This window comes from Crinia signifera, chromosome 2, assembly GCF_055691185.1.
Source record: "Crinia signifera chromosome 2, ASM5569118v1, whole genome shotgun sequence".
Lineage (NCBI taxonomy): Eukaryota > Metazoa > Chordata > Amphibia > Anura > Myobatrachidae > Crinia > Crinia signifera.
The window spans coordinates 68,585,221-68,609,842 of NC_139218.1; the positions used below are offsets into that span (position 1 = coordinate 68,585,221).

General features: G+C 41.4%; 1 protein-coding gene across 2 annotated transcripts in view; it reads right to left on the reverse strand.

The window, feature by feature from the left end:
* SLC6A4 (solute carrier family 6 member 4) overlaps positions 1–24,091 on the reverse strand; it is a 142,389-nt gene extending 118,298 nt beyond the window's left edge. Inside the window, exon 1 of one of the 2 annotated variants that reach the window (XM_083172306.1) lies at positions 23,955–24,091. The gene's annotated coding sequence lies outside the window, so the exon portion shown is untranslated. Of the gene's footprint in view, positions 1–23,889 lie in introns of both variants that reach the window. The other variant, XM_083172305.1, reaches the window with a different exon arrangement.
* Between the last annotated feature and the right edge of the window lie 531 nt (positions 24,092–24,622).

Sequence of the window (24,622 nt, forward strand, 5' to 3'; positions counted from 1 at the left end):
GTGTCTTATATAGTGCAGCAGATTCCGCTAGTGTCTAATATAGCGCAGTAGATTCCGTTACAGTTTCTTATATAGTGCAGTAGATTCCACTACAGTGTCTTATATAGCGCAGTAGATTCCGTTACAGTTTCTTATATGGCACAGCAGATTCCGTTACAGTTTCTTATATAGCGCAGCAGATTCCGTTAGTGTCTTATATAGCTCAGCAGATTCCGTTACAGTGTCTTATATATTTCAAATGTAACATGCCAACACAAGTTAGCCACGCCCCCAATTCATTACCAGGCGGGGCGCGAAATATGCCCTTGCTCCGGGCTCCATGGCACCTAGCTACACCGCTGAAAGCACCGTTGTGTGAAACGCGTTGGAGCCAGAAGCCCCCAGACGGAGATACAGAGCAAGCCCCGCCAGTGCCGCTACAAGCGCAAGGTAAAATCCGGCAGGTGACGTCACTTGTGAAATCCTCCGGAGTCCCGCCGGAAAGATTACTAAGCCTGCGTCTTTCGGCAGTACAAACATAGTGCAGGGTAGCCAGCCTAACTCTCCTCAAAACATCTGGACTGCTTCCACAACTCCAATAAGGAGTGTAAACATTAGTTTGGTCGCATTTTATTTATTTATTTATTTTATTTATTTTTATTTATATTTATTTTTATTTATTTTCATTTTATTGTTATTTTTATTATTCTTAATTTTACTTGTTTCTTTATCATTCTCCGCTTTACCATTACTTTATCTATTTTCTCCACTCTATATTCACGGTACCCACCCACCCCCCCTTCCTTAGCGCTTGTTAAACCTTGTACTTTTTTCATGGCTCACCAAGGTTTATTATCATCTATTGTTCTCAGCTGCAATACAATACATAGAACAATACATCAGGTGATTAGCAGGGGATTAAATTGGCTCACTTAATCCTATTAAAGGGAAATATGGGTATGGCTCTATATGTACATCAATATTTAAATAATATAAATATAAACAACACACACACACACACACACAATGAGAAGGTACACATATACTGCTTTCACATTGCAGAAACGGGTATTGACCCTGTATTCTTAAATGGGACTTTAAAATGGGTCTGAACCTTAAGACCTTTTACATTGCAGGTGAAAACCGTTTTAAAAAGCATTTAATACCATTCACACATTCAACCTGTATAACCCCCAAGGGACACGTTTCAAGCCATAGAAATAGAGCCATTCACACTGCCTAAAAAACGGCTTTGAAACGTGTAGGACTCTGCTTTTTAAACGTGTTGAAATACCAGTTAACTTTAACCAGTAAATCAACTCTGGCACCTTCACATTGCAGCCTTAAACGTTTTAAAATGGAAAAAAAATGGCAATATACCGTTTTAAAAGTGCAGTGTGAAAGGGGTATTAGTGTAATATTGTTAAATCAGTGTCACTTATATCACAGGTAATGCACATACAGATGGGTCTGTTCCCATCTTTGCAGGGGATGGCGCTGGCGTCGCCAGCCGCCATCCCCCGCCAGCGCCATGGCGATCGTGAGAAGGGGACGCGCGCGCACGAGAGGCGCGCGCGCCCCCTTCCGACGGCGCTTCCAAACGTTTCCCCGGGTCCCCGCCGGCTTGCCGGCGGTAACCCGGGGTCCCCGCCGCCTGCCCGCATCCCCCCTAACCCCCCCTAACCCCGTCCGTCTCCCTGAGGCGGAGACGGACAGGGTTTCCGCCACGCTAGCGACGGAGACTGAGACGCGCGTGCGCGTGAGACGCACGCGCGTCTCAGTCTCCTCGCTGGCGAGGCTGCTGGCGGGTCGCCAGCGCGTACGTTCTGGCGACCCGCCAGCAAGGATGTGCATAGGCACATACTGTACATAGATATAAGACCTACAATGTAAACAATAACAATGATCAATAATAATAATAATCAACCGGGTTTTTCTGAGTAGATGCTACAAAATATAAAAGTCAGGTTTCCAAATTCAATATGATTTATGTTTATTTGAACCTTGTTTCATGGAATACAAAGTAATGCATCTGTGATATATTTTAATTGCAATGTCTCAATAAAAAAAGTTATTTAAAAAAAAAGTCAGGTTTCCAATGATAATCTACAAAACACTTTTTCAAGATCTAAAAAAGTCACTTTTTTGTATCTTTAAATACAGCAATGGAAGCCACTGATGTGACAAGACACAGTAATGCTCCTTATACACATTACGCCATGTATAACATTATACATGTTACGCCAGACAGCAGTATTTCTTATATACTTTATGACACACAGTAGTTCTCCTTATACACATTACACCAGACAGTAGTGCTTCTTATACATGTTATGCCAGAGAGTTACACGCAGTATGGGGGGTGGACAAAACAAATGCAACCCGGCCCCCTCTGGGCTGCCCCAATTTTACAGCTTTGGGGCCGCTGCTGTAGCTGCATGCTGCTACTCCAATCAGCAATTAACCCTCTTTATATTCTAAAGTATGGTAAAAATGGTGTGGGGTTTTCTCTATTTTCCCAAATCCAGCACCAGCCTGAACCAGGAAGGGGATTGAAGCTATAGCCGGATTACAAACAGATTAGAGTCCCCCTACCATACCATTAACCAGACCCAAGCTGGTCATCTTAGAAATGTTTTGGGCTGGTTATTGGTATGGCAGGTTAACAGATGCTGTGTGGTTTATCTGAATTAAATTTTGTTTTCCCAATTTCCCAAGGGATTCCAGCCATGGGCTAAACAATTTGAGGCTGATTAGTGGGGTGGCAATGGGACAGATGCTGTGTATCTTTTAGAAGAATAGAGGACTCACACACATGTTCCAATACTTGCTAGTACAAGCCCAGACTGGGAGGTCTAGGGATAGTTGCTTTGGGAAGGTGAAAACGCACCAGCCAACCATCTGTTTAAAAAATGACAGTTAGGAGTGTGATTGGCTTGTGCGTTATCACATTGCACTTTAACGCAAGAGCTGTCCTTTGCCATAATTATCGCATATGTTAGTGCATATGCGATAATTATGAATGCGAAGTGCGGCGATAGGGGGCGGAGCTGGGGTGCGGATGTTAGAGCATCCCCCCTAAACCTGGCTGGTACCTATATGGGCAAGTTATCTTGGATATCACCATTCAGACCTTGGCAGATATAACATTTAGCTGTTCCATTCCACTCAGGGCCCTGAAAATAGTTTGTATTGTCACTAATCTCCATGACATTTTTCTGCCAATTTAATTGTTACATAATTTGTTTACTGCACCAGAACGGGCAAAGTAGTTGCTTCAGCGACTTGTAATTCATCCACCTCTCCATGCAAAATGGTTGCACCTGCCAACTCTGGAACACCTGACCTAAAGCTGCTTCATTACTTTATTTGCTAGAGCCGATGGAATATGTTTTTTTGGGCTTGATTATTCTGTAAGAAAATCAGGGGTGTAATATCTAAGATCAATGGTAGGACTCATATGGTCAAAGGCCAACATGCAGGGACTTCTAGAGAAACTCAGTGAAAACACAGATAAGTACAGTCCAGGATTGTGGTGAGCAGCAAAGTCAGTACATGGTGAGACAGTTAAGGCCAATCAGCAGTAACGTGACGTAACGTGGCCCAAAACAGGGCCAGCACGAGATATTTTTAGGCAAAGTAACAGACAAGGGTTATGGCAGTAAACCTGGGCAGCAGCAGGGTTGGTACATGGTGAGTTAGATCATGTAACCAGAGATATGTACTGGAAACAAGAAAGGGACTGCCCTAAGGTAGTCCGAGGGCGCTGTCAATGGGGTGTATGTCAAAAGAAAGCTGCTACTTAAAGGGACTGAGTGGGTCCCTAAAAAAAGAGAAGATATAAAGAGAAATGAAGTAGCGCTTTACCAATGAGGGATAATCAATGTAAAAAACATTTAATATGCATAGAATGATAAAAATTACATGTACATAAACATATGAATAATAAAAAATGGGGGATAATGATATAAAACTCTCTCAAGGGCCCACTGTATGTGCCACTATATTTGATAGGATCCGTTCCTATTATTGCCGTCTTGGTGGAAAAAGTCCCAAATGGAACGATGCAGTTCTTTGAACTGGGGGTACAAATGGCTGTCCACTGGATTCAATAAACACAATAGGAGATGGGTATAATTACCGCTGGTTATCCCTTTGGAGACTTGTATCCGTGTAGGACTGCTGTTTCAAGCTGTGATCTCCGTTTGAAGGGAAAAAGGTGGATGATATGTTTCTCCTGTGTAGGAATCACGATGGTGTGGAGAGCAGGTGGAAATGTCCCGAACATGCAATGGCTCCAAAATGTGGAGGTGAGGACGGCTGGTTAGATCCTGATAAGCACAATGTAGCGATGGCAGTTAGGGGCCTTGAGAGTGAGCAGCTTCCAACGTGTTTCACTGCCTCTAGGGGCAGCTTTTTCCACATTTTGGAGCCATTGCATGTTCGGGACATTTCCGCCTGCTCTCCACACCATCGTGATTCCTACACAGGAGAAACATATCATCCACCTTTTTCCCTTCAAACGGAGATCACAGCTTGAAACAGCAGTCCTACACGGATACAAGTCTCCAAAGGGATACCCAGCGGTAATTATACCCATCTCCTATTGTGTTTATTGAATCCAGTGGACAGCCATTTGTACCCCCAGTTCAAAGAACTGCATCGTTCCATTTGGGACTTTTTCCACCAAGACGGCAATAATAGGAACGGATCCTATCAAATATAGTGGCACATACAGTGGGCCCTTGAGAGAGTTTTATATCATTATCCCCCATTTTTTATTATTCATATGTTTATGTACATGTAATTTTTATCATTCTATGCATATTAAATGTTTTTTACATTGATTATCCCTCATTGGTAAAGCGCTACTTCATTTCTCTTTATATGTACTGGAAAGCAATAATCCACTAGGGTCAATAGGAACCAAGAACTTTGATCAGCAACACAGGCACTTATAGATTCAGAAATTGGAATTATCAAGCCATATTACTGGGCTGTTCTCCAGGGAAGGCTGTGAGTAAGCCCTCAAAGCTGATAAAGGCTGGCAATGCTTGTATTCTGACTAGCCAATGATTTTTTTCAGCCCCAAAATGTCCCGTATTGATGTGATGCATAATACCCAATAAGTGCCGGCTATCGTATGTATTTGGATACCCTTCCATTTTATTACTTACAATACTACTAACAAAAAGGAGTCTTCTGTGGTCCATCCCCTTTGTTTGAGTGTACCATACTTTACTCAGTGGTACAATAACCAATTGCATATTAACAGGTGCACCCAAAATTCCAGACAATTCTTCAACACTAGGTTGGTTTAAATTTAGATTTGATTAAATTGTTATTGTTGTTGACTGGTGTATTTACGCTTCCAGCCAACTCCATTTAGACTGAAATTCCGATGATTCACCCTATGATCTGCCCAGTAATGCCCCCTCAGTCTCAGGTGGAAATGCCCCTGCAATGTGTACAACTCTACATAAAAGCTATTTGTGCTTTGCATTTAGGAAGTACACTCGCTCAACCCTGAATCAGTCCTACTGTATATATCAATAACACAACATATTTACTGGCATATCGGAAACAGAAAATACAATACATTGACACCACAGCCGCCGAAAACAATATCAATATTAAATGTAAACAAATACAAAATATATCCTGGAAAAAAAAACACTTAACAAATAAGTGAGAATTAATACACTATGCATGAATGGAAAAACCATGAGAAACAACACAGGTTGTCAGGGTAACGAAAGGTAAGCAAACAATACAATTGTTTATGTTAAAGATAAATCGAGGTAAACGAAGACGTATAATCTAAGTAGGACTGCGTAGATGATGTGGAGACAGAAAAATAGGCAAAAATAAATATACTGTTAAGTACAAGTCTCCGTCTCTTCATCTTCCAGTGTAGCACTCTGCACTATAGAAGTCTTTATTAGATCCTGTATGGTGCTTTGTGAACGTTTTGCAGATTAACACTATATAAATCAAGTTAGGAATTACCTGATTTTTTTCCTTAAAGTAACTCTGCACATTTTCATTAGTTTATTCATAACCCTGACCCGATAATAATATGAGTTGCACTCCACTGTTATTAATACTCCTACAGCCTTCTGGCGGAGCTGCATCACACACCAATGCTATTTTTAACACATTGAAAGTCTCCTGTAGAATCATCAGATCTTTATCAAGTGAGCTTAAACAGATACACAGATACTAGCTTTCGCAGCCCAATCTATTCCCGCCCACCCCAAACACACACACACACACAGTCAGCTCTGGCTTTAACTTCACTACAACACAACCTGGCAACCATGGAGTATTGATTCACTTAAAGGTAATTGTCTCCAGAAACACAACTTTTAGAAATGACAACATAAATAAACTGCAATATTTTAGCAAACTGTGCATGCATTGCAGCCATCCTACGCATCTTAGAGAAACTACAAACAATTGGGAGCATGTACACTAAAGGCAGGTACACAATGGAATGACGGGGAGCAGTGGCGGTTTTTACCTATGGGCTGCAGGGCTCAGGCTCCCCAGGTAAAATCCACCACTGTGTGAAGCCAGGTGCAGTCTATGAGACTGCACTGGCTTCACTATGAGTGGCAGTGACTTCCTATTGGAAGTCCGACCTGCCAGTCAGTCAAGGCAGTCGCATTGGGAGGTGTCCCCTCCCTCCAAGATACCTCTATGCGCAGCTGCGGGGCAGCCCCTAAAAATCGGTTCTGAACATGCACAGTACCGCTGACGATACTGCGCATGCACCGGACACGGGACCGTCCCAAAGCAACCCCATAGAGGCTGAGGCCAGCACATGCACAGTACCAAAGAGGCGACGGTGGGGACCTGCAGGGACCAGCAGCAGCGGCACCGGATGGGGTAGGGGGGGGGGGGGCAGCATCTCGGCAGCCCCTCACCTCCAACGAGGTAAGAGCCGCCACCGACAGGGGGGTCTTTCTGACATTCCTGTGAGCCCATATCACCTGTAAACTCTTTAGCGCTGCTAATGAAGGATGGAATGATTACTGTTCCATCCGTCATTAACATGCATGTTGTCACTAGTGATGACGCAAAATTTGATGTGCAGCACATCAAACCTAGCATCATCGCAAGCGACCGCAGGAGCCTGTATATTGCACATACATATTGAGTGATATGCGCATTAGCCAGTCCTATCTATCCGACCAGACAGCATACAGTATAGCCCAGTGCGTACTCGGCTCAAGTCGTTTCTAACTAACAGGTGAATGCATGCCCCTGGGTGGCAACTGGGCAGCAATGGCGTGTTCACAGGTAAGAGATACATCCTGTGGGAATGTTGGTCATATACACAGTGTACCTTCTGCACCTTGCAGGGAATAGATATAATTACTGGTGAGGAGAAATAGGGGCAGTGTGATCGCATACATGACAGACAGTAGGACTTACAAATGTTCTAGGCATCCAAATTTGTGATCTCATTATAAGCCATATGTATCATGCTTCAAAAAGTCAATCAGCTGCTAACTATCATGTTACAGGTTGGGTTTGAAAAATGGCAGGCAGGAGCTGATTGGCTGGTTGTTTACCACTTCCCACTTTATCACTTACATGAGACTCAGACCCCAAAAGTCTGTAAAATTGTATCTCCTTGGATCTACTGATCATATTACACCATACTGTGGGTCCTGTTTATCAGCAAGTGATAAAACTCATTGTGAATGATAAAACTCATTGGGTATGACAACAAACACGTGAGATAAGTTGACAGTGGTAATTAGGGGGTAAACATGACAGTTGGGAGCTTATTTATCATACTCATCAAGTGTAAATTAATATATATATATTTATATATATGAAGAAACAGGAGACAGGCGCACAATGAGCAGTAAAATTCAATTATATATAAATATATCAACAACAATACAGGTCGAGTATCCCGTATCCGAATATCCGTTATCCAAATTATTCCGAAATACGGACTTTCCAGAAAGTGAAATTTTTTTTTTTTTTTTGCTAAAAACTCACTGGGGACATTTGTAACAGCATCACTGGGGACATGATATGTAACTGGCACTATATATGTGCAAGACAATGATTGCTTGGCATTCAAATTCAGTGCTGAGATAGTACACAAATTTTGTTTCACATTTTGAAACCTTGTTTTTTGAACAATTAACCCCTTCCCGACATTGCCTTTTAAGGTAATTTTTTTTTTTTTTTTCCTCCTTGTGTTCAAATAAGCGTAACTTTTTTAATTTTCCGGCTATATAGACACATGAGGGCTTTTTTTTTGCGGGACAAGTTGTACTTTCTAATGGTACCATTTACTATACCGTATAATATTCTGGGGAATCAGGAAATAATTCAATGTGGGGTAAAAAAAAAAAAACGCAATTCCACAATTTTGCGCTGGTTACGGTTTTTTTGGAGTTCATAGTTCGTTTAAAATGATGGGTTATCTTTATTCTATGGGTCGTTACGATTCCGGTAATACCAAACTTATATAGTTTTCGTTACATTTTACCACTAAAAAAAAAAATAGAAAATGTTACGGTTTTTCGAATTTGCGTCGCGTCGCCATGTTCTGCGGCTTATAACTTTTTTATTTTTCCACCTACGGACCTGGGTGAGGGCTCATTTTTTGCGGGCTGAAGTGTACTTTTTAATTAATACCATTATGGGATATGGGCGACTTTCTGATCTCTTTTAGCTATTTTTTTTTGGGTAGGCGATGCGACCAAAAAGCGTAGTTTTGGCGTTGGGGATTATTTTCCGTTTACGCCTTTAACCGTGCGGGATAACTAATGTTATATTTTAATAGATCGGACTTTTAGGAACGCGGCGATACCAAATATGTTTATTTTTTTTATTATTTATTTATTTTTATTTGGGAAATGGGGAAAGGGGGGTGATTTTGAACTTTTAATATTTTATTTTATTTTATTTTTTTTTAAACTTTATTTTTTTTTTTTTTTTACTTTTACTACAAGGCCCCCTAGTGTACTTGACCACTAGGGGGCGCGATCGCCTGTACTAGGTTCAGCCATAGAGCTCTATGGCTGAACGTAGTGATTTTTTGCACTTCCTATTACATCCTGCCTGAGGCAGGATGTAATAGGTATGAATACACGGACAGCACAGGGGTCTACATTAGACCCCTGGCTACCATGGCAACCGATCGGCACCCTCCGATCGCGCTGCGGGGGGCCCCGATCGGCGCCGGAGGGGGGCGCCCCCCCCTCCGATCAGCTATTTAAGCACTGCGGGCGCTTTGCCCGCGGTGCTTAAAGGGTTAAACGGCCGCGATCGGCGAACTCGCCGCTCGTGGCCGTGAGAGCAGGGACATGGCTGTAATATACAGCCATTACCTGCTCTCTATCAAGCCAGCTCACTCCGTGAGCTGGCTTGATTCACCCCCAACCGACATATGACGTAAATGTACGTCATATGTCGGGAAGGGGTTAAAATATATTTGTGTGTATTTTATGTGGTAATAAAATATATTTGTGTGTATATTATGTGTTTATACAGCATAAATGCAAGATACTTCAAAATACATCATTGAAATATTAAAATATTCCGAAATACGGAATAATCCGTTACCCAAAATTCTCCTGGTCCCGAGCATTTTGGATACGGGATACTCAACCTGTATCTCTAAAAATTGTGCTAAACTGTTATAGTGGTAGCTTCCAACACTACTAGTAAGGACTACAACAAAATCTCCAAATACCAATAGTGTTTTCTAAGCGCCCAATAACAGTCTCACATAGAACACTTCATTTGTTCACATGAAAGACATTTATTAATAATTCATAAAATTCAATGACATTTGTTGGCTGGACAGTGAGATGAGCACACACACTTTTAACCACGCTTATTTAACAGACCGTTTAAATTGCCTTATAAAGAAGTGATTTACATTAAAGTATTGGAGATACTATATAAACTATACCATAATTATTCCATTTTGGAGGAGAGAATCAACCAAAATAATATTTCAACTAAATAAAAAGAAGAATTTACTTCCTTATATATTTATTCATTCCCTAATGGGTCCGAAGTTGTAGATCAATTCTTTATCCCCTGATGAAGTAATGCAGGAAACGCATTAGATAACTGCTTCATTTTACGAATGAAAAACAACTTTTGTACACTGTGAATTACTCCAGCTACAAGGAGCCATGTAAAAAGGAATTATTGCATTTTATGAATTATTAATAAATGTCTTTTATGTGAACAAATGAAGTGTTCTATGTGAGACTGTTATTGGGCGCTTAGAAAACACTATTGGTATTTGGATCTAAAAAATATATATTATGTATATGCTGTTTACACAAACACAATTAAAGCAGAACACACAAGCATGGTACCATAATGACATTTACAAAAGGTCCTCTTCACTTTTACTCCTGTCCATAAAAAGTGCCAAGTATAGTTGCATTGGTACTTGTGTAGTTTCACGGCGCCACCGTGTCTGAAACTTGGCAGCCTGCCAGACGCTCTGTTTAACTGTGCGTGGCTGCTTTCCTTATGTAAGCTATGTTACCAGCGTAGCGCTGGGCAGCAGCAGCGCACGCTGCCCAGCGCTGACAGGTCACTGTGGTACTTGTAGTTCCACAGTGAAATAGGCAGTCCTGCGCACCGCTGACAACCTGGCAATTTAGACGCTAAAGCGTCTAAATCCAGACTCCTGCGCACCGCTGACAACCCGGCAAATTAGATGCTAAAGCATCTAAATCCAGACTCCCTGAACTGGACACCCCGGCAATTTAGACGTCTAGATTTAGACGTCTAAATCCAGACTCCCTGCAAACCGCTAAGATGGGGGCATCTAAATTTAGACGCTAAAGCGTCTAAATTTAGTAGGGTCTAGGGGTACACTATTAAACCTGTTCACAATGACACTAGTCGACGTAACAGCTGTCGACCTTGTTCATTCCACTATCCACGCCAACCCGAAGCGTGGCGAGCGCAGCGAGCCCACAAGGGGCGGCGGTACGCGTCCTACGACCTTTTCATACCCACTATCCACGTCGACGTGGAGTTGATTTTATAAAGTGTGGAGAGTGCAGCGAGCCACCGAGCCGGAAGCGTGGCGAGGGGACGCGGATACCTTCACAGGTATCCGCGTCCCCTCACGGGGCTCTCTGCGCTCGCCACGCTTCGGGCTCGGTGCGCTCGCCACACTTTATAAGATCAACTCCACGCCGATGTGGATAGTGGGGGTATGAAAAGGTCGTAGGACGCGTACCGCCACCCCTCGCGGGCTCGCTGCGCTCGCTCGCGGTGCGCAGGAGTCTGGATTTAGACGCTTTAGCGTCTAAATTGCCGGGTTGTCAGCGGTGCGCAGGACTGCCTATTTCACTGTGGAACTACAAGTACCACAGTGACCTGTCAGCACTAGGCAGCGTGCGCTGCTGCTGCCCAGCACTACGCTGATAACGTAGCTTACATAAGGAAAGCAGTTACGCGCTGCGCTGAGAACAGCTAGAGAGGCACATGCAAAGTAAACACAGAGTCTGGCAGACTGCCAAGATTCAAAGTTTCACTGTGCGTGCAGTGGCGCCGTGAAACTACACAAGTACCGTTGCATTTTATTCTGAAATATGGTCATATGGTCACTGTCACGCTCACACCTACCCTCAGATTTCCTTCATAGCCGGGTGGTCCTGACATTGGTGTTAGAGTATGTCCGTTTCCCTAAATATATTGGTCTGCCCCATCAAAGGCTTTGGGCAGTGGTTCAAAAAACTTTTTTGAATCACGGCACCCTAGAGTATAAAAATATTTTCAAGGCACCCCTAGGCCAAATGTTTCTTATTGAGAAATTCAGAAAAAAAAATTGAATTAAGTGCATTGTGTTTATATGTCAGTTATCTGGTTATCTGGTGAGGGACAGGATTTGCTTCTGTTTGTTCACATATATTATGATTGGCTGCCACAAGCACTGGTTTTGCCTGGTACATTGACCATAAATAATATGAATTGATCCTGGACCACCAACCCAAGGCACCCCTGCAAGTGTCCTGAGGCACCCCAGGGTGCCTAGGCACACAGTTTGGGAACCACTGGCTTTGGGGCTTCTCCCACAGCGGCTTTCCATTAAATTTTTCATATGGAATATACCTTGATATCACATGCAAATTGAATAATACCATTTTTTGGTATCATGATGGAACATGACAGGCACCGCTAAACTCAATACATACGATTCCAAGAGGCAGGTATTAAGCCTTGAAGAGTGATAAAGTGGAGAACGAGAAAGTATCGTCCAACCATCTCCTAACTTCCATGGTAGAGGCTGTATCTTAAAATATAGCATCTTACTATAAATAAGGGGCAAAGGGGTTGATATATGCATTTTTAAAAAGAGTGCAGTAACAGTCAGAATTTGTCCATATCAACCAATCAGCTTTGAGGAAGCATTTATAAAGTACATTCTATAAAATGATAGGTATAAGCTGATTGGTTGATAATATAGGCAACTTCTCCACTGGTCCACTTCTCTCTTTTCACCGCTTCATCTATCAACCTCATGGGTTCTAAAACTGAAAACTTTTTATACAAGAAACCAAACATGGTCATCATGATGGCTCAGAGATTTCATATTTTCATATACAGTATTTCAAACATTCCCAATAGCTCAGATTGTGATGTTCTTGTATATGTACATATATATATACATATACAAGACCATCACAATCTGATCTATTGGGAATGTCTGAAATAGGTATACTGGATAACCTAATTACATGCAATTAAGGTCAAGGAAGTTAAACATTACCTCTCTTATTTCTTTTTATTGAGTAAGACAGTAAGAAATGATCTCCTAAAAGTTATGTGCTGTAATAAACCCGATCAAATGTGGAGCGATTTTGATATTATGTGCCTAACCACACTGTGCACGTGTCTAGATAGTGTGCACAATAAGGGCCAAATGTTCTGCGGCTTTGCGGGATGCCGGCTGAACTCTGAGGATTTTTTAAAATGGGCAATCATTTAAAATACAAAACTATGCCTTGTAAATGTTTTCCCTTCCTAGCATACCCTCCAACATCACCCATTCCATTAGGTACAAAATGTTCTGTTCCTGGACTTCCCTGCCAGTGGCAGTTACAGGGGTGGGGCTCCAGCACAATCCAATATTCAAAGAGAGGAGGGGGGTCACATCAACTGTCAGTGATGTTTGGGGTGGCAGTAGGTGTGTCTCCCAATTTTTAATATTGGACTGTGCTGCAGGCTCGTATGTGTAACTGCCACTGGCAGGGAAGTCCAGGAACACCATTTTGTACCTAATGGAATGGGTCATGTTGGAGGGTATGTCCTAGTTCGGCCGGCATCCTGCACTGCTGTCGATCTCTGAGGTTTTTACATTTTGTGCCTGATTCTGGTTCACTTTCAAAAGCAAATTCTCTCTCTAATCTACAAAACCATGTGCACTGGAGGGGGGGGGGGGGGGGGCAGATGTAACATGCAGAGAGAATTCGATTGGGTGTTATTTTGTTTCTGTGCAGAGTAAATACTGGCTGATTTATTTTCACACTGCAATATAGATATCAGTTTGAAGTACATCCCCACCCAAATCTAATTATCTCTGCACATGTTACATCTGCCCCCCTGCAGTGCACATGGTTTTGTCCATTAGAGAGAGAATTTGCTTTTGCGTGTGAATCAGAATCAGGCCCTTGGCCTCAAATCAGGGTTGTGATTAAGGCGCACAGGAGACCTATGGTCTCAGAAATGGTTTGAAAATACACTGAGCGGTGACAGGGAGGTGGCTTAGGGCAGTACGGATGGTGTAATGGTACTGCCTCGCAGCACTGAAGTCATGGGTTTGATTCCCACCATGGCTCTAACTGTGCGGAGTTTGTATATTCTCCCTGTACTTGCGTGGATTTACTCCGGGTGCTCCGGTTTCCTCCCACATTCCAAAAATATACTGGTAGGCTAATTGGCCCCCAACAAATTAACCCTAGAATGTCTATGTGCGTGTACATGTGGTAGGGAATATAGATTGTAAGCTCCACTGGGGCAGGGACTGATGTGAATGTTCAAATATTCTCTGTAAAGCGCTGCGGAATATGTGTGCGCTATATAAGAAACTGTAAATAAATAAATTAGGAGATGTACAGAGTATTTTGGCCTGATTCCCTGACATCAGAAACTGTGGGGACCGGGACTGTCAAAATACGGGCAGAGGAAAAGTCAAAGTGGCGGGGACACAGGGAAAAGGTGGGTGCTCTGGGAGACCTGTTAGATGGGAAAGAAACAGATATAATAAGGAGTGTAATAGGACACTCGGGCAAAGGAAGGAGAGAAAGGAAAAGCCAGATACACAAGAAAAATAGAAAGAGAAAAGAGATAGAAACACTGGGAAACATGGAGACATTCACATAGGTGACTGATATGGTGGAAGGTGAGGAGTGATATACACTTGTGACTGGAGGGGTGAGGCATAGAGACATACACATTTCTGGTGAAAAGGGGGGGGGTCATGGAGACATTCACATTGCTGGGGAATGGTCTTAGTGGGACATAGACACTTCTGGCGTGTGGGGGGGATATGGAGACATACACACACTGCTATTGAATGGGGGGGGGGATGGAAACATACCCTCTGCTGGGCGGTGACAGGGAGGTGAGGAGTCTCTCAACCCTGAGGAGTCTCTCAACTCTGTCCAGAAATACAAGTAGTGTTATGCATCTGCCTATAGAGATTTCCAGGTGGTTTGATATGTAAGGGTGATTACACAGTGCTGCATATGCCTTATAAGTCCAGCAGCAGAAGTGAAGCTGAAAACTGCAATCAAAGTGGCACCTTGGTAATCAGAGTTGTAGCTCCATGGGAGAGCCCACTCATGTAAGAAACCCCAAAGTATGACTACACTTACTCCCCAAATGGTCAAATTTTCCTGACATGATTGGCAAAGATGGGGCACAAGAAACCTGATTAGTTTGAGTCTACAATGCTCGCAGCAGCACCCATGCTCCTCCCCCTTATCAGATGGCTTGGGAGTGTCAGATCCCACATTAGACACAAATATACATTATTTAGTCTCAAAATGTTTACATTTCTCACCAAGCTGAGGCATAATAATCGCAGCAAGTGCTGCCGCCAGCTCCGCAATGAAGGAGTCACCATTAACACAGCGGACAAGATGCATGAAAGAGAAAAATGCGGCCAAACCTCCGAAACCTCCGGTCAGCATATGTACCTGGAATGCAATACATTCCGCGGCTTGGATGTGGTGGGTAACAGCATTTCAAATCGGCCTATGGGCTTCTATTGCAGATTTCTGCTGTGAGGGAACCAACCGAATACCTCTCAGCATTCCCGGCGGTGCACATGTCACTCTAACCCGGAGATCCCATCATTACATAGGACGACTCTTACCACAAAAGCCGTCCTTTGCCAAATGCAGAAACTTGCTGCATTCCACCCACAGACAGCTGGAGGAGGATCTTGGGAAACAGATGACAAGGCTGTAAATGAGAACAAGGGTCACATGCGTGTTCTTATCCATTGTCATTGAACCAAATCAGAGAGCGCATGGTTTGTAACCCTGTTTTTATACTCCCCCCCCCCACACACCTGTCAGGAAAAGGAGCAAAGTAATATATCGACACAATGTGGCGTTGAAGTTACAAAGAGTACATTAGAAAACTGAAAACTAACAAAATGCACAAATACCAGCAAAGTAAAAAATTAGACACTAAAGAGGCCATAAAACCTTTACTTTGTGAAAGCAATTCAACGTCACATACAATAGTGCGTTAGTATTTTAGGACAAGAAAAAGCACTTTGTTTCCCCAGCACACTGAATGATAATATCAGTAGCTAGATTTAAATCTACATGGTAAAAGAATTCAGAGATCTTGGTTAAATATTTATTATAAATATATGGAAAGCCCCAAGCTTTGTGGCTTCCATATAATTTAAATTATATGCTCAAGATTACCCATCCCTATCAAGCACCTGAATGATATCACTAAACTAATTGAGCATCTACCACTATATATATAGAAGTACAAATTAGCCGGCACTCACTCCAATCAACAATCCAGTAAACCCTGGTGCCCGAATGCAAAATTCTATATATGTAGTACAAATAAATGGCATTCTAAAGGCAGGGGTAGTGAAAGAAAAACTGTGTATTTTAAAAGCATGACAAGCTTTCGTGGTGTTATCCCCTTCCTCAGATCAAAACCTGCAGCTGTAGTTGTTCTACTGACTGGGTCAGATGACAAGTCCTGAGTGATGGGTCCACTTTTATACATATATATATATATATATATATATATACAGTATATATACAGTATGTGTGTTTAGTATTTTAGGACACATGAGGAAATGTTGCACTATTTTTCCCTGTTGCAATGACAATAAAGTAGAGAAGATATGTAGGGGATATACAGAAATGGAGGTCCACCATACAAAGCTTTTATGCATTAGACTTAGCAGGTGTCTCTTCAACTAAGCCCCAAACCTGTATGAAGTGAAGGAGGAAATGAGAGAGGGACTACTTGTGTTAAACAGTGGCAGACAGGGGCCCTCATATCCCCAGATATATGCTGTGTTAAATATTCCCAACAAAACAGTCCACATGCATATAGGAGTCCAAGTCACAATCTCCTGTGTCTGACGTGTGCACATTGTAGGTGACTCTCCACTATATCAGCAGCAGATTTATGGTGCTCTGCAAGGTAGCCGAGTGTGGGTCTGGTGATGCAAAGCAGCTACATGATGAAGATATACAATTGCTGTTCCAGGGAGTCACTCCAAAAGACCATAGCCAGAGCTCCTGAGGGCAGTCCAGACAGTATGCATCGGCAGTTGGATGAAGCCACTGTCGGACATAAATGACAGACTAAGACAGGGGAGGCATGGAAGCTCATTGACCACCGAGAGGACATGCCCAAGCAGTGAACACTAGCCATGGGGGAGGCATAAGCAGCAAGGTGTAACCCACTGAAAGTAAGTCTCCACCGAAGTATGGAAGAAGGGTAGCATTGGGCAACCAAGAGATGCGGTAGTTAGCAGTTGGATGGCAGCAACAAAGCAGCAGTAACAAAGCAGAGTAAGGCAGCAACAGGAATTGGGGATTCACCTAAGACCTCTAATAGTAGTAGAAGATTCAGGGTGTAGGAATCAAGCTTTTTTGCCATCATACTCGTGGAACGATTATTGCTGGAGTCATTATAGACCTAAGTGACAGCACATGCAGAGGCTGGAGGAGGATTAGCATCCTGAAATTGAGCCCCAGCAACATGGGTATTATTGGAAATGAGGGCACAGCCACCAGCTTCAAAAGCTTAAATGTCCAACAAACCCTTGTAATGAATATCCCACAATGGGAAGAATAAGTTATTTACAGCCCTTAGTCTCTAACAGTTCTGCACCCAAAGAAGGCTAGGGGTGCTCATGGCCACCTGTAACTATGCAGGTGAAGAAAGTGTCTCCAAACAGCTGTAACCAACAGTGAAGGCTAATTCTGAACATAAAGACCCACTTTCAAAGCAGGTTTATAAACTGGATGCCCCACCAACCATTACCCTTTATTTGCAGCACTACCTACTTTGAGGACTCTAGATCATGGAAGGTCAGGGGCAAACACAGAAATACTTGATTTTGGGGAGTCTGCTGTACCCAGTAAACTTTTTTTATTCAAACAGATGAATTTGTTACAATTCAATACTCTCTACTCTAGTGGTGTGGCAATACAAGTTACGCCAGCCATTAACCATAAGGTGCTTCTGCCTATGACTCTTCCTCAACACTCTCCAACCATTCACCATTGGGTGCTCTTGCCTTTGCCACCTCCTCACCACTCTAAAGCCAGTCACCATCATGTACTCCTATCTTTGCCTCCTCTTTAGCACTGTCCAGCCATTTACCATCGGATTCTCCTGCCTCTGCCTCTGCCTCCTCCTCAACACTCTCCAGCCATTCACCATCAGGGGTTCTTTCTTTGCCTCCTTCTCAGCACTCTCCAGCCAGTCATCATTATATTCTCCTACCTCTGTCTACTCTTCAGCACTGTACAGCTTTTCAACATTGGGTGAGATTGGCTCTGCCTCCTTCTTAGCACTCTCCAGCCATTAACCATCAGGTGGTCCTGTTTCTGACTTTTTCCCAATACTCTCCAGCATTCACCATCGGGTGTTCTTGCCTTTGTCTCCTCCTCAGCACTCTCCAGCCTTTCACTATCAGGTGCTCCTAATCCTGGAAGATGTTCATGATAAATTTAGAGAGCTCCTTGTTATTTTTATTATTTGGAAAGCTCTGATGATAGACGTTAGGGATGTAAATACAGTAGCACTGCTATTGGTATTGATAGTATGATTAAAATAAGCTTTTCTATGTATTTTAAGTTTCGACCTATGACAAATGCAATTAAGAGGCCAATTAAACTAGTCACAATGCTGCATTAGAGTACAAAAATGAGAGAATCGGCCATGAGATACATGACTTAAAGGAGGATTCACTATCGCGCTGACAGAGTGAATGATCTAGGTAAACTGGTAAGTGGTTGGCTCCCGAGGTGAGGCTGCAGCACAGTCCAAATAGGGAGTCACACCAACTGCCAGTGAGTCCCAGCCAGCAATGTTTGGCAATATTTGGATTTCCTTTGGGTTTCGGCTCTCCTATTTGAATTCTGAACTCCATTACAGCCCCATCTTTGAAGCCACCACTGTCACCGATTGACTGTCAAATTTGTTTGTTCAGTCATCCAGCTGAATGAGTACTTCAATTTGTTACCCTGCTGTGATGTTAACCCCTGAGCAAGTATATGGGTGGCATACTGCCCGTACATACAGCCAGATGTGCTGATGTATATTAAGATATATCAGTGATCAGCTGTGCTGCACAACAGATGCATTGGGGGAAATATAATTGTGCAGCACACCCTATGATGGCCATCTATAGTAATGGGCGTCTCTTAAAACAATTCAATTGTTACATTGATTAGATGCTCATTAGCATATAACCTGGCTGAAAGCACTAGGTTTAGCCACGCAAATCAACTAAACCCATATAAGTTTGCTGTCTGGATGTCTAAAAGTCTGGGTTTGGACGCATTGACCAGGTAAGACAAACTAAAGCACCAGCTGAAGTTTCTAAGAAAAACTAAGTAAAAATGGGATGAGGTCAAAAACCTGGCAGTTGGGGTCATGACAGACAGAATCCCAATGGATCCCAGAGGCAAGTTCAGGGGTTGGGGTTAGTGTTACACAATTAGCTAGGGGTTAGGCAGTGGGAGGTGCTGAAGATTAAAGTTATGCTGCAGGAGGGGAACGGTTAGGGTTAGAATATGATGGGAGGGTAAGGGGGTAAGTTTAGGGAGAAAATTCTTATCAGGACTGCTTGTTTCCAACCATCTGGATTTCGTGCCAATCCCGTAAAAATGTATACGTTTATAAATTTTACATTTAATGTTCCATGTATGCTGCTATGTTTAAACTGTCAACCTATCAACTATTAAGTGTCAAACCTATCAACTATTAAGTGCGTAAGGGGAATATATAAAAGCTTAGCAACAGAAAGTTGAGAGAGACAAAGTATTACCCAATCAGCTTCCAACTGTCACCTCACAGGCTGTGTTTGAAAAATGACAGAAATTGACTGGCTGGAACCCCACCTCTGTCCACCCAATCACCAAGCTTTCAGACATACAGATGTGTCCACTTAAAGTGCATCTAGCCTTCTTTCTTGTTAAACAGACCCTCTCATCAAAACCTGCCATGGTGCAACTCAGTAGCACAGGAGTTTTGTGACTTTTATATGTTAATATGCATATTATTTGTATATGTGTGTGTGTGTGCAGGGGGGGGGGGTCACTTTAAGTGGGGCAGGGTTCAGTGGGTAAATCGTTTTTTATTTTGCACAAAGGTGAATTTCAATCCCCAGACATCCGTATTTTGAGTCTATATACTAGCAGATTTGTTTTCATTTACTGTATTTGCTGGCGTATAAGACTGCTTTTTTCCCATGAAAAACATGCCTCCAAGTGGGAGGGTCGTCTTATACGCCGGGTGCACTTATATAAAAAACTCTGTCTTTTGAGTGGAAATGTTGGGGGGTCGTCTTATACGCCCAGTCGTCTTATATGCCGGCAAAAACGGTAAATATAGACATATTTTAACTTTAAAAATGTTAACTACATTTTAAGTTGTAAAATACTCTCTGAAATGTAATCTACAGAAACACTCATCTACAGGTGCTGATTAGTATCGTACCTATTTTTCCATCAGATTCCCGGTTTTACTATTGGTTATCACTAACATAGGGGATCTTGGGTGAAATGTAATAGGATGAGATAATCAGAAAGTCAGAGATTTGGTAAGATATCTCCAGGTTTGTTTTTTTAAAGCGGCAATCATTTACACTGCAAATCAAACTTGTTTTGCAGTGTCAATGATTGCCGCTTTAAAGAAAACTGGGGATTTCTTACCAAATCTCTCACTTTCTGATTCTCTCATCCTATTACATTTCACCCCTTATTTTCTTGCATGAATAGTGGAATTGGATTCCTATAACTTTTTAATTTTACAGCCAGCTAGCTGAGAGAATGACAGAGCAACTTCCTGTCGCACTGATATATCAGTTTTCTGTTTCAGAATTACGGGAACCTATCCAAGTGCCAATCTGTGTGTGAGCACGGAGTTTCTTATGCCCTACTTATAAATCCAGATCTATAAAAAATCAATCTGCAGAATATGAATGTGTTGTAAACATTTTGTGCTAGTGCAAATCTGTTTAAAAAACTATGCAATTAAACTGCACAAATGTTATTATTGGCTTTCTAAGAAAAAGTCACTTTGTTTAATGATTAAACAAAAATGAATGATGTTCAGGAAAGTATAGAGGTTGAGTAAGCAGATTTGATTTTGTGTTACTTTAAGCTGCCGCACTTTTGTTCTTCAATAGAAAAATGAACCTACACATTATTGAATACCTACACCACCTGTTGTAGAGTTTTTATGGGGTAATATTTATGGAAACTTAATCTTTTTGGTATTAACAAAAACCATCTGCAATGCATTTAATTTTGTTTTTGATTTCGGTAATATAGTGTAAAATATTTTTTGTAGACTATGTTTCGCATATTGCAATATTACACAATTTACTTGCTCCATTATTTTTGTGGGTGTGGTATGACCTCCAGATAGTTGGGTTTAGAATCTTGACTGCCGGTAGGGGGGCGAGGGCATAGAAGCCCTTGGTGGGCTCGGTGACTCGCTGCCCTCGCCACAGGTTCTATTCTCCCTCTCTGGGGGTCGTGGAACCCCACGAGGGAGAATAGCACCCGGTCAGTCAGGATCCCAATTGTTGGGCTTTTCAGTCGGGATAACGACATCAGTATACTCACTGTCGGAATACCGACTGCCGAGAGGTCATCCGACACCCGTTTACGTAAAGACGCATGTGATATCCCATGTTCATCTCTGATTAGTTTTGCTTTAAAAAGGTTGCAATATTCAAGATAATTGCAAAACAAATATTTTATTCTATGGTATGCAATAAAGTCTACTCCATTTGTAGATTGCCAGAGAAGATTCTGTGACATTATGGAATATATTTACTAAAGGCTGATTGCAATAGATTGTATTGATTCCACATTGCTGAAAATCAATCTATATCAATATTGTGCTTCTAAGGCTAAAACACATATTTACTATCATTTAAAGATATTTAAAACATTTTTGAAATCATCTTTTAAGACATTTAAGCTCTCGAAACCCAACATCGATTAAGATTGGTTTGTGATCAATAAAAATCGATGAGAGCCACATTTAGTAAATAATAATTCCACTTTCCAACTTTCCCAAGTTCATTGTTTGAGTACTGTGTAACATTTGTAAAGAGTGAAAGTAGAATCTTAATCAAAGCCTGGTTAATAAATGTTTTCCAATTGATAATATATATATATATATATATATATATATATATATATATATATATATATATATATATATATATATATATATATATATATATAGCTTGCAGAAGAAATTGAGGACACTCACCAGACTTCTGATTTGGATTTTTCAATTCTGTTTAATCCAGTTTAATCCATCAAAGTTTAAAATGCAATGTGCATTGCATGACAGTGGGAACAGGGATAATAATGTTGTTGGCTTAATTTTAATTATGGGACAGAGTAACCTATTGATCTCCAGATGTGGTAGAATGAACTCTCAACTTTTCTGGCTGAGAGGAGGCACAAGGATCTGTAGTTCTCTAGATGCAGAGCCTTACCATGTATACTTCTGGTTTAAATGCATTTATCCATTGTTTGGCTTTTAACATGTATACCATCTATCTTACACATAAATTACACTGTTGTTATGGAACGAACTGAGATGAAGACTATTCCACCAGCGTGAGTCTCATTAAAACTATACTTTAGAACAAATGTGTGCTATGATATTCTCTATCGTAAAGAAATCTCACAACAAACCGGAGGACCCAAAGCCTTCAAATAAGCAAGTTCTACAAAAACTTGTCCTTCCTTCCAGGCACACATTACTTACTGTATCTGTTCGGCGAACATCCAAGCAGATGTGCTCTGCTCCCCTCGCCTAATGCTTGTTCATGAAATAATGTTTATAATAAAGCTTTCAATTTCTCAATTATTCCTAATCATACCCATGTCCTATACTAGAGCAGCAAGGTACAGGAAAGTAGAGAACAATTAAATACTTGTATGATCAGGATGGAATAATAAACTGACCAATAACATGCAGTACTTTGCATATGTTCATTTCCTTTGCATGTTTCACGCTGAACACGTGTAAAAGCTGAACACAGTTATTTTCACAAAACCATTCAAATATAATGTCCCTATGAATCCAGTAACAGTAGCACTTTTTTGTATATAGAATATAATATTCTTAACAAATAACATGCTATTAATGTATAATTGTATATGTTATAGGGCGTATTTATCAAAGTTTGGAAAGAGATACAATTGTTAGAGATAAATAACAACCAATCAGCTCCTGTCATTTTTCAAATTTAAGGGATGATCCTATTAATTGCGAAGGGTGCAAGGTGCTGTTCCCACGGCGTTTAAACTGGCAATGGTACCCGATTTCACACCCTTCACGAGATATGTGGCAGCAAGCACTTTTGGGCGAATTCCGGATGCCGTAAAGTGAGGCTGATGCTGTGATGATTCTCAACGGCAAATTCATCACAATCAATAGGATCAACCGTAAGGTAGAAGCTGATTAGCTAGTACTTTATCTCTCATAACTCTCTCTCTCTCTCTCTCTCTCTCTCTCTCTCTCTCTCCGGGCTTTACAAAATACCCCTATAATGTAATAGTACATAACAGGGCAGCTGTGAAGGTAACCGGCACTACATACTGTACTGTATCACACAGGGATGTGATGTTTATAGAGTCATAAACTCTTTAAACAAAGTCCAAAACGTTGTCCCAAACTCTCCAGCTAATACACAACTTTATCAAGAGGCAGAAAGAATGAGAAAATGATAAAGTTAATGAGAGAAAGAGAGAGAGAGCTTGAGAGATAAGTAGTTCCACAAACTCTACCATTAAACTATAAAACTCAGCTGTATAAGGAATTAGCTTTAATAGCTGCATCCTCTAGTCCTGTTTACTACTATATATATATTACTACACTATAAAACTTTTTTCTTTTTTCCTTTAAATGTAGAAAATACACTCATCTATTCAGCATTAATTCATAGTTTTCAGAAAGTTATGTATTAATACAAACAGCCCTCCTCCCTATTATTTGATAGCAAAAGGATTCTGCTCCTTTAAGGGACTAGTAGGGATCTAATACCCCATGAAACACCACTACTGTATCAGCACACAGACAGAATAGTAGATACACTTTACAGTATGTACAGTACATAGACAAGTCCATGAAGCTAGTTACCTGTAAGGTTTAGCAGCATGCAATGTATGCAGATATTATGGTCTTCATAGATGGATATACCTTACCCTGTCCACACCTGCTGAGCCTTCAGCTGCTCAGTGTAGGACTCAGCATCCTGCACAGCTTTTGTACACCAATCCCCCCTCACATGGTCTGATTTGCAGATAAATCCACTGCCAAAGGGCTCTGTAAGACATCTTTGCGTCACTTTCAGGCAAGTAAACTTGTCTGTCTTTCATTGTGACAACTCTCATGCGCCCTCTAGGGGTTGCCGTTTACATTACACATGAATAGTCAAAAGCAATTTATGTACAAAGTGATAAGTAAATGGCTTGTAAATCTGTAACCCATTCAATGCCTGAGAAATAGAAACTGAATATTGCATTTATGTTTGTTTGTTTGTTTGTTTGTTTGAATGTATTTATAAAAGCATAACATACGAAACTCAAGTATATTTTCTCCTCCCCATGTATATAAGATTTACTGTATCATGACATTACAGTATATCTAAATAATTATGTCATTTTGATGACATCATCCCTCTTGCTTGCTGACGATTTCATTGACAACCACTTTGATATACATGACATCATTTTGAGAATGGAGGTATTACTACTACCACCCGCTTTAGGGCAATAGTGATATACAGACTTCATTTTACACCTTAAACAAACACTAGTCTACAAACATATTCATTTCATGACTGAATGATATCAGAGAATATAAATGTATC